Source organism: Diadema antillarum, unplaced genomic scaffold, assembly GCF_040938485.1.
Source record: "Diadema antillarum isolate AM-2024a unplaced genomic scaffold, OU_Dant_1.0 scf00000039, whole genome shotgun sequence".
NCBI classification, from domain to species: domain Eukaryota; kingdom Metazoa; phylum Echinodermata; class Echinoidea; order Diadematoida; family Diadematidae; genus Diadema; species Diadema antillarum.
The window spans coordinates 835841-846089 of NW_027270928.1; positions in this window are offsets into that span (position 1 = coordinate 835841).

Below are 10249 nucleotides of genomic sequence, written 5' to 3' on the forward strand. Positions count from 1 at the left end.
ACTACTTTCGCAATTTTTAATGAGTTTGGGCATATTCCAGAAGACAGTGAAAGATTGAAAATGTAAGATAAAGGTGTGGTTATTTGTTTGATGATTTTCTTCAGTATATAAACACTTATTTCATCATAGCCACTAGATCTACTTGGCTTTAATCTGTTAACAATCTCCAGTATTTCTTCCTCATCTGTTGGGGTAAAGAAAAGGGATTTGTCGCAGTTTGGTGGAAGAAATTCAGTAAAGTTTGAATGAACATGTTTTTTTTTTATATTATTTTTGAAGCTAATTGGGGGCCAATATTTACGAAGTATGAGTTAAAAGCATCAGATATTTCATCAGGGTTTGTGAGTTCTTTGTTGTCATTATAAAAAACGGACGATCTCTTTCTTTTCATGTCATTTTGTCTCCTTCAATTCAATCAAAGTGTAAAAGGGATCGACGTATAGTTTGGGTTGAGACCTAATTCTAGGTTTCTAACATTATTATTATTATTTTTTTTTTTTGGTGAGATAATGAGAATACCTCTTATGAAATATGAAAGAGCATGTAATTCTATGAGGAATTCACCGTTTATTTGATGAACATTTCTTTTGAAATGGCTGAGATATAAAAAAAAGAGCGATTCTAATGAAGTGTGGGGCCCACACTTTATTATGATCGCTTTGTTTTACTTTGTTTTTGGATGTTTTAGTCATTCCAAACCCGATTTTCATCAAATAAACTTTGAATTCCTCTTAAAATGGTATGCTCTGTACATATCGTAAGTGTTTTCTTGGTATCTCGCAAAAAGTTAAAAGCCCAATTCTCATCTCCACCAATACTGTACCACGCCTTTAACTGAGTGATGTATCGTCGTGAGTTTCAATATTGTATATGGTACGGAAGTGTATGCCAATCTAACATTGTTAACATTGTGTATTTTTGCCTCTCTGTCTCTCTCTTCTATGTCTCTCTTTCTCTCTCTCTGTCTATTATGTTCTTCTATCTTTGTGTACAATATATCAAATTTCATGTTTGTACTCTCAAAACTGGTCCTGTTTTGAACATCTGATCTCATGAACAATTCATAACATCTTGTATCAAACTAGCATGCAAGTGCTTAGTTTCCGTCATGTGATGTAAGTAACAAGAGGATTTTTTTTTCCAAAGAAATAAAAAACTAGGTGAAACATAAAAACATTACATTTGATATCGCTGCACCACATTAGAATAATGACTTGGTAATTCAACTAATGTGTCACTACCCCTTGATATGAAAGTGAAAGATGTATGCTGTAATAGATGAGAAAAATGAAAGAAAATGATCGTTATAAGTGCCATTGCGTCGTTTATAGTACACAACCTGTATGGTAAGGGTGTTTTGAGTAATAAGAAACAATAATTGATTTTATTCAGAGGGGTGAAAGCTCAGGTTTTTTAGTTGTTTTCAGTTTGTCTCCCTCTACAGGGACAGCCTGGTGGTAGTGTCCCTTCCCGGAAAGCAGTAGATGACAGGTTCGAGTCCCACTGGTTCCTTTTTTCCGACATGTTTGTTAATTTACAGATCAGCAATTGCGATCTTAACACATTTTTATTTGTAGAGGGAGACAAACAGAAAAAAAAACCCTCAAAAAACCTGAGCTTTCACCCCTCTGAATAATATCTTTCTTTCATTCATCCTATGCCTTGTCCGCCTTGGACGACTTAACATAACAACGTCGGAATCTCGGAGCTTGGGTACTATGTTCTATGTTCATCGTGTCACTGCCAGCAACCAGGGATAGCCTGGTGGTGGTGTCGCTGCCCAGAAAGCTGTAGATGACAGGTTCGAGTCCCACTGGTTCCTTTTTTCCGGCATGTTCGTTAATTTACTGATGAGGAGTTGCGATCTTAACAAATTGTCATTTGTAGAGGGAGACAAACTGAAGAAAATAAAAAAAAAAAAACTGAATAACTGATTTGTCAGGTTACGTGCAAAGTTTTCACACATATCAATTTGTTCGTGACAGTACGTGCCATAGACTGGCAAATTTAATATACATCTTTTTGAGGCCGCTGTAATATCATACTCAGATCTAAGTTCAAAGAGATGTACCACTTGTCTGTTGCAAAATGTTTGATTTCGATATCTGTCGTATATGAAAACCTTGAATGAGTTTAGTGAAGGAAGATTTGTTCAGAGATGAATATGGACACGCTGAATCGGAGTGCGATAGAATTATAAATCATTCGCGTTATTTGTCCCTATTGAAAGATGGTTCTGGCAATCTGTCCGCACTATCAATTAATGTGCTACATACAATATGTTAGTATTGAAGAATCACACGACTGTTTTGCATGTTTTTTTTTTCTTCCTGGTTGTATTTTGATTGAAGATAAAAGCACTTATTGCGGCATCCCAGATGGGAGCAAGTCCCTTCAACAATCTTGAGGAAAATATGCGTATCGTTTGTTGCATCTTCTACATGCAAAAGTAATATCCCTTTTTACTTTCGATTCAAGCACCACTTACATCATGGCATACACTGACAATAAAGACACAACATCAATATCCAAACCGACTGATATGTCCTAGCCAGCATTATGGAAGGCACTTATGTTCAAGAAGGCTGGACCTGGAGACACTTCTCTTTATATTTTCTTCAGCCGCCTTTCTATCATAAAAATATACAACCGAAATTCGTGAAGGACATGAAACAAGGCCTTAACAACTTCTATTGTCTTTTTTGCGTGCATATTGTGGGCGGTGACTCGCAGGCTTACACATAGGAAAGAAATATCACAGTATTTGTAAACTCGTCACAGAAGAATGCCGCTTCCTCTGTCTGAGAACGAATCATTTAGAAGTACCGACAGTGCGAAATAAAGGACTTCTGTGATTACGATCAAGACTCGCCGACATCTTATCACAAACTTCACGTTAAAATAACTAATTTCTTTGCATCGTTTATTTGATATTCCACTGGCAGATGGACAATTTATAGACGGCTTGGTACAGTATTCGACACCTTCGTCGCACAAGATAGAAAGCTGTTTCTTCTTTTTATTTTTATTTTGTTTCTCAGCGAACAAACCATTCAGAAGTAACGGCATTTCGCAAAGCAGTTCTGAAAAGACGCGATCAAGGAGGCTGTCATCTTATCGCAAGCTTCATCTAACATAAAATTCTTCATTTTGTGGTTTCTCCGAAATTTCGCCACAGACAGAAATGAAAGGGAAAAACTCTGTTTAATCACTTGGCGAGACCGTCAAATTGGGGTAAACTTGCGTCTCTTTAGTATGATTGTACGATCAAGCTTTACCGCGACATGAATTAACATCTAAAGTGACCTTGTTTGCATAAATCGTAGAGAACAGTTGTGGCATGATGAGGAGTCTTTATGTCATTTGCAATTTACAATGGAATATTTGCTTTTTCATCCCCTTTACTGTGGTGTTTTTGCATGTCTGCACGCTAAGTATTAATAACGGAAAGGACTTTCCTCATATACCTATCAACGAAGGTGATAATTTGACTTTGGAATGCAATGGTTATGAAGGCACTGACAGTTTTCGATTCTCCAAAGCAAGCTACCTAACAAATAGTACCACGGACGACGACTACTTCGCCTTTTACTCGAAATTAGATGAAAACATTCAAAGACGTGAAATCATAAATGACCACACCATCAGCACATACGTAGAAGATGTGAACGGAACTGGTTTCCTGCAACTGTCTTTTACTAATATCTCTTACAGCGACTCAGGCATCTATACATGTTCAGTATCAGGGATTGGTACTGGGTATTCAAAGACGACAACGTTTCATGTTCGTGTGTTTGGATGCACTTGTTCCTTTGATGTAAGCTCAAGCCACACACACGGGGAAGTCAACATTGTAATCTGTAACATCACGGGGCTTCGTAGCGTAGAGTATGACTGGACAGTTAGATCTCGTAGCCTGCATCGGGAATTCAAGGTGAATGTGTCTGATGGCTCATTTACCTATCCCTCAAAACGTGAATTGGTGACAAGGCGCTCATTGGACATTACACTTGACCAATTTTCGAATACCACTGCAATCCGTTGTGTACTTCCGAGGAGCAGTGGAGAAATCTCAACTGGAGCCATTATCGGTATTGTGATCGTGATCGACATTTTTATAGTGATTCTCTTTTGCTTGATTAGCAGGCGCAAGGAAATAAAACACGTTTGCCTAATCAAACGTGATGGAAATCAGCGGTATTCGGTCGGTGGTGGCTTGGCCTTCAGGGAGGCAACGTCTTTGAAATGAATTCTGATCATTCACCGCGGGAACAAGAGTTGAAGATGACGGAGGGAAAGGCACATCTGTGCAGAATCGTTACGTCTATGAAACAATCCCTGATCAATAGATGGAAACAACATTTGGGGATGGGAATAAAAAGCCGGATGACAACGATCTTCATCTGTACCATTACGATTTTTTTTTCGCCGAGGACGACGAAGTGATGGTCAACGAACTCTATAAATTCAGCGATGTAACAAACCACTTGGAATGATGCATATGAGGAAGATAAATCGCATTGAAAGTATTATACAAACGTCACAACGGATATAGGCCTACACGGTATAAGGGAATCCGCGAGAATTGATTTAAACTGTAATGATTGTCCTTTAATAGTCTGATATAAAGGCCGGTTATAGGCCAACATGCTTGTACGATTTTAGGGAAAGCGTTCAACCACACAACTAGCGAATTTCTCTCACAAAGTTGACAACGCAGAAATCCTGTGACATGCTGCTAAGATAAGTACTCGTTACTCAATAATTGTACTAATTGGTGAAGAAACATAGGATGTATAGAGTATGCAGCGTATGCCCTTTATTGAAATGAAGTAATCAAAATAATACACTAATTGTAATCGGGCCACAGGAGTGTCATCTTCAAAATTCTCAACTCACCAAATCCATCAAAGCTAAATATGGACGGGCCAGCTGGTGGATCTATAAGGACTTTCTAGCAATCAGGAGATGCTGGGTTCGAATCCCATCCTAGTATATACAGATGACAGCATAATTGTTCGTACCCTTAAAAATATTTAATTTATTTTAAAGTAAATGAGTGATGTAGTTTTGGTACCTGGATATGACTTGTAAAGAAATTTTGGTACCTGGAGAGGACTTCGATGTACATGTATCAGTTGTCATCTACCAATTATAGTAAATTTCAGTTTTATTTCATTGGCATAACCATAAAAAATGTTCAGATTTCCCTACTCTGGCTATTCTTTGATTTTGTTTTCATTTATGTATAAATCTACTTCGTTGTAATACAAGCAAATTCGCTTGTGGTCAATATTGATGACTACTTAAATAAAGTTAGAATAAAGTTTGGAAAGCGTTGAAAGCAGATAGTATCCTTACATTTTTTGTGCATCGTAATGAGATGAAACTGGAAGTATGATTTTTAGTATTGTTTGAATGTCAATGTCATCAAGCTCACCAGGTATTAGGCATTTTTTTTTTTTGGGGGGGGGGGGAGGGAACTTTAGGAATAAATAAAGCTGAAAACAGGTAAACGCATAATCTTGCAGACATTTCTATAACCATGACTTTTATCGTCGGTGGCTATTAGTACACGACGTAAGCGGTGTTGTCAACGAAAGGAAATTTAGGTGATGAATTCCTCGGATATGGTAGCCTGAAGTAGTCAAGGAACAATTGTTTGGAAACGTAACGTATAGAAATGACACCAGTAATCATTTGCATTTTCTCGCTTCCAACACTACCAACATACTACCTGTTCAATATTGAAGATCACTTGGCATTGTTGTAAGACGATGTACATGTACTGGTATATATAATTATATTATTTTTCATGATATTTTCGCTACAACTTACTATATACACTGTATAATGTAATACAATGTAATATAATATAATATAATATAATATAATATAATATAATATAATATAATATAATATAATATAATGTAATATAATATAATATAATATAATATAATATAACATAATATAATATAATGTGAAATGATAAAGTATTATATATAAATATGTATATACATGTATGTGACCGTGCATCACAAAACGAACAAAAAGTCGCACACACTGATTTTGCGTGAGGACTGAAGATAAGTGAAATGGGTCATCCTAGCCGATCTTGACTTTTTCATATTATCTAAAAAAGCAAGTCTTCTTTTACATTATGCTAAAATCTGGCATCATATTAAAAACGGGCGGGAAAGTGTGTTTTTTTAGCAGTTTATCTCGAACATTTTTGGTAGAATAGTGTGATTAAGTGTGTCTTTAGAGTCCTTTTTTCATTCTGAAAAACCTTGTACATACTCTTCACTTTCAACTCTAATAACTTTTGAAAGGATAGGGCTACTGCTGTGAAAGTTGGCATTAATTATGAACAGAATGTATTAATGAGGCAGGCTTAATTTCAGTTTAATCTAATAATCTCTTCATTGTTGTTACTCGGGTGTTGTACTTCCTGATTTTGGTCCCATTCATCGCACAGCCAGCACGGTTTGATAAAGATTGAGCGCTTGAATGGACACTGTACTTCAGAGCCTCTTTTCTCAGTTCACACTAATCCAGAGTTTGTGTTTTCTTTCCAATATTTAGATAGGTTATGGGAGTCCATTTGATTTGAGTTATACATCATTTTAAAGCTTAAGGTCTGCTCTTTCACAATATGTTCTTAACTCAAAATTCATGTCTGGCGACTTTTTGTTGGTTTTGTGGTGCAGGGTCACACACACACACACACACACACACACACACACATAATATACATATATATATATATATTCACTACAGTAAAGTTCATTAAAAAAAAAAAAAAACTCTGTGAAAGACGTAGTTTTGACGAATTTTCGCCCATAGGGCTTTGTCAAGTCAATGGTAGATTTTGTTTTGAAGCAGATATATCGGCATATCTGCTTCAAAATAAAATCTACAATATCTCCTTCAAAATAAATTACATCTTTACGTATGTCTTTGAATATATATCTATCTGCTGAGTTTTCTTATGAACTGCTGTTGTTAATCAATACTTCCTTGGACTACGAGCAGAAACCTATTGCTGTTATTCATTATATATATATATATATATATATATATACGCACTAGCGGTGGCCCGGTGGCCCGGGGCCACCAAAAACGCAAGTCGGGTTACCAAAATTTTAGAAATGAAGAATTTGGTGGCCTGATCGGGCCACCAAAAAAGGTCGGATGTTTGCCTTTGGGCCACCAAAAATAAAAGTTAGTGTGGAGCCCTATATATATTATTATTATATTCTTTATTCGCTTCTTACAAAGCACATATATATACAGTAAAATATTCCTAAGAACATGCAGATACAATGTGTAGACATGGATACAGAAATGAAATATTAGAAAAAAAAATAAACATACACACACATAGGTCTAAACTTGCCCTCAGGGAGATCCAACAGATATCCACATATTTTCGCCCATCAACCCTCCCTCACCCGTGCCCGCTCTGACTGTTCGGGGAAGTGAGTGGAGCACAGCACCCATCCGTATCCCGGCTAAAAAACTACGCACCCAATCCAGCACAATGTACCTCACTCTCTGACTACTAGTACAATGTACATGATGTGTACACACAAGTGCGCACGTGCGCCCGTGCATGCTCTCATAGACATGCACACATTGTTCAATAAGTACGATGTTCTACTATGCACCCGTATACGCACAACTGTCCCCGAAGCAGTCATGATGATATAAAAAGAAAAAAAAATGCATCTTTTACTCTATGTTCTGTATAATAGTGTAGCCAGTATATGTATATAGCCAGTATATGTATATATATATATATATATATATATATATATATATATATATATATTATGCACTTCTTGCAGCAGCCTCCGCAACAAGTCACTTGAGCAATCTTAAACTTTAAAAGCGTGTGCTATGCAAACGTGTGTGATGTGTATCCCTTTTAAAGGCATATTTAACCATTTGCAGATGAAACAAAACCCAGCATTAGTGCTTTAGAATAGTTCTAAAATGTGAGTTTGGGATAGAAATAACCACTGTAAGAAACTGAACCCGTATAATCACAGTTAAATTTTGTTGAATATACAAACATGTGAACAATATTTATTCTAAAAGTGTTTCCAGACTAAACCGTCTACAGTTATGGTTTAATGAGAAAAATAATGATATCTGATACATTTTAGGCTTTATTGCGACAATTTTACATGGCAGGATTTGTGATACATCAGACCTACACATTTGCATCATTGTGATATCTTGAACATTTTAAAATCTCTAACGTTCGATTTACAAAGTCTACTTTCTAAAAGGAATACTGAGTCTGAATACAATCACCAGGAATGACGGAGCATCGATATCAAAACCAGATGTTATCTCCTTAAACCCGTATTTCAGTAAACACGCACGTTCATGAATACTCCACCTGGCAAAGATTTTATGCGTTTCTTTTCAGTCACTTCATTATCCTAGGAGTATAATCGAGTTTGCTATCATTTCAATGGGGCATTAATCCAGGGGTAGGACATTATTTTGTAATGTGCAAAGTGATTGACAGATGTATGCAATGAAGACAATAGAATAAAAGTATTTTGCTGTTTGTTTGTGTGTTTTTTGTGTTTGTTTTTTTTGTGCACAAGAGCAGCGTGGAATGCTGCTTCCTCTTTCCTTGTCTGCAAACAAGTCATTCACAAGTTACATCTAGTTTGCAGGCACAAACCCTTGTTGGTCGTAAAGGAGTCTGCGCCAAGACTACTATATGCACCACTTCGGCACTGTCCCATAGGCCTGTGTTGCAGCTTTGGGAGAGGCTGCAGTGCAGTGGTGCGTGTATTAGTCTTGGCACATGCAGACTACTAATACGACCAACAAGGGTTTGTTCCTGCAAACTATTGGTTACATCAGGGAGCGAAGACGTTCTGAGTTGAAGCGCATTTAAGACTGGCTGCGGTATCTTGTGACTTCCTGGCACGGAATACATTTTAGTTGATGTGTTTCCTGTTACGTTTCTTTGAAGTTACTCAGGTATCATAATTATTCTCTTTCTCAGAATTGTAGCATTGCGATGACATGTTTTTCTTAATGTTCTGAACATTTATTTGATGAGACTGCTGATATGGAGTGAGCTTACGTCTCTGGAATACTACGTAATTACATGCTCATTGATGCTGTATGGTCGCGAAGAGGCTGAACAATGCTGATCTTCTTGTATCAGTCGAAGAGAGATGAAACGGCACGGTGAAGTCCCTTCGTGTTATTTGTAAATTACATTGGAATATTTTTCTTCTTGTGTTATTTTCTGAGGTGTTGTCTGAGGTCTGCATGTCGTGCTATGGAGACTACGTTGTCAATATACCTGTCACTATATGCGATAATTTGACGTTGGAATGTGATGGTCATAAAGGAACGGATAGTTTTCGCTTTTCAAAAAAAGGGACAAGAAAGTGACGACGACTATTTTGCCTTTTACTCGAAATTTGAGGAAAATAGGCAAAAACGGGAACTCATAAATAACCATCCCAGCAGCTTATAATTATGTAGAAGATGTAAACGGAACTGGTTCCCTGCAGCTTTATTTAACTAATATCTCCTATAGCGACTCGAGCAACTATATTTGTTCAATAGCAGGCCATGACAATAGTTATAAAAAGACGACAACGTTTCATGTTCCCGTGTTTAGATGCACTTGTTTCTTTAATGCACGCCCATCAGGCCACAAAAACCTAAAAGACAACAACGTAAGCTGTAACATCACTGGGCTACGTAGTGACAGGTATGATTGGGAAGTTAATCCTTTTACCCTGCATCCACAAGTCAAAGTGAAAATGTCTGGTGGCTGATTTACGTACCAACTGGAATAGCACTTTCAGACATTTCATTCACTGAACATTAAACTTGAACCCTTTTCGAATGTCACTCCAATCTTGTGTGGTATACTTCCGTCACCATCAGCAAAGCCGTTTCCGTCTACTTCGCCGTTCTCACCTTATTCTTCATTTAAGGATGTCATGCCATCCTCCCCACCCCCTACTTCGTCAACAACTGGCATCATCATCGGCAGCGTGTAATTAGCAGGCGCAGGATCCTGAAACACACTTGCAAAACGAAACGTGAAAGGAATCAGCGGGATTCAGCTGATTCACAGTGTGGTGGAGCGACGAGTGGATCTCTTCAGCAAGGTCACTTCTACGAAACGGTCGCCGGTCATTCACCAGGAGCAGCACTCCGGGATGACGCAGGAAAGGAGACATCTCCTGCACAGTTT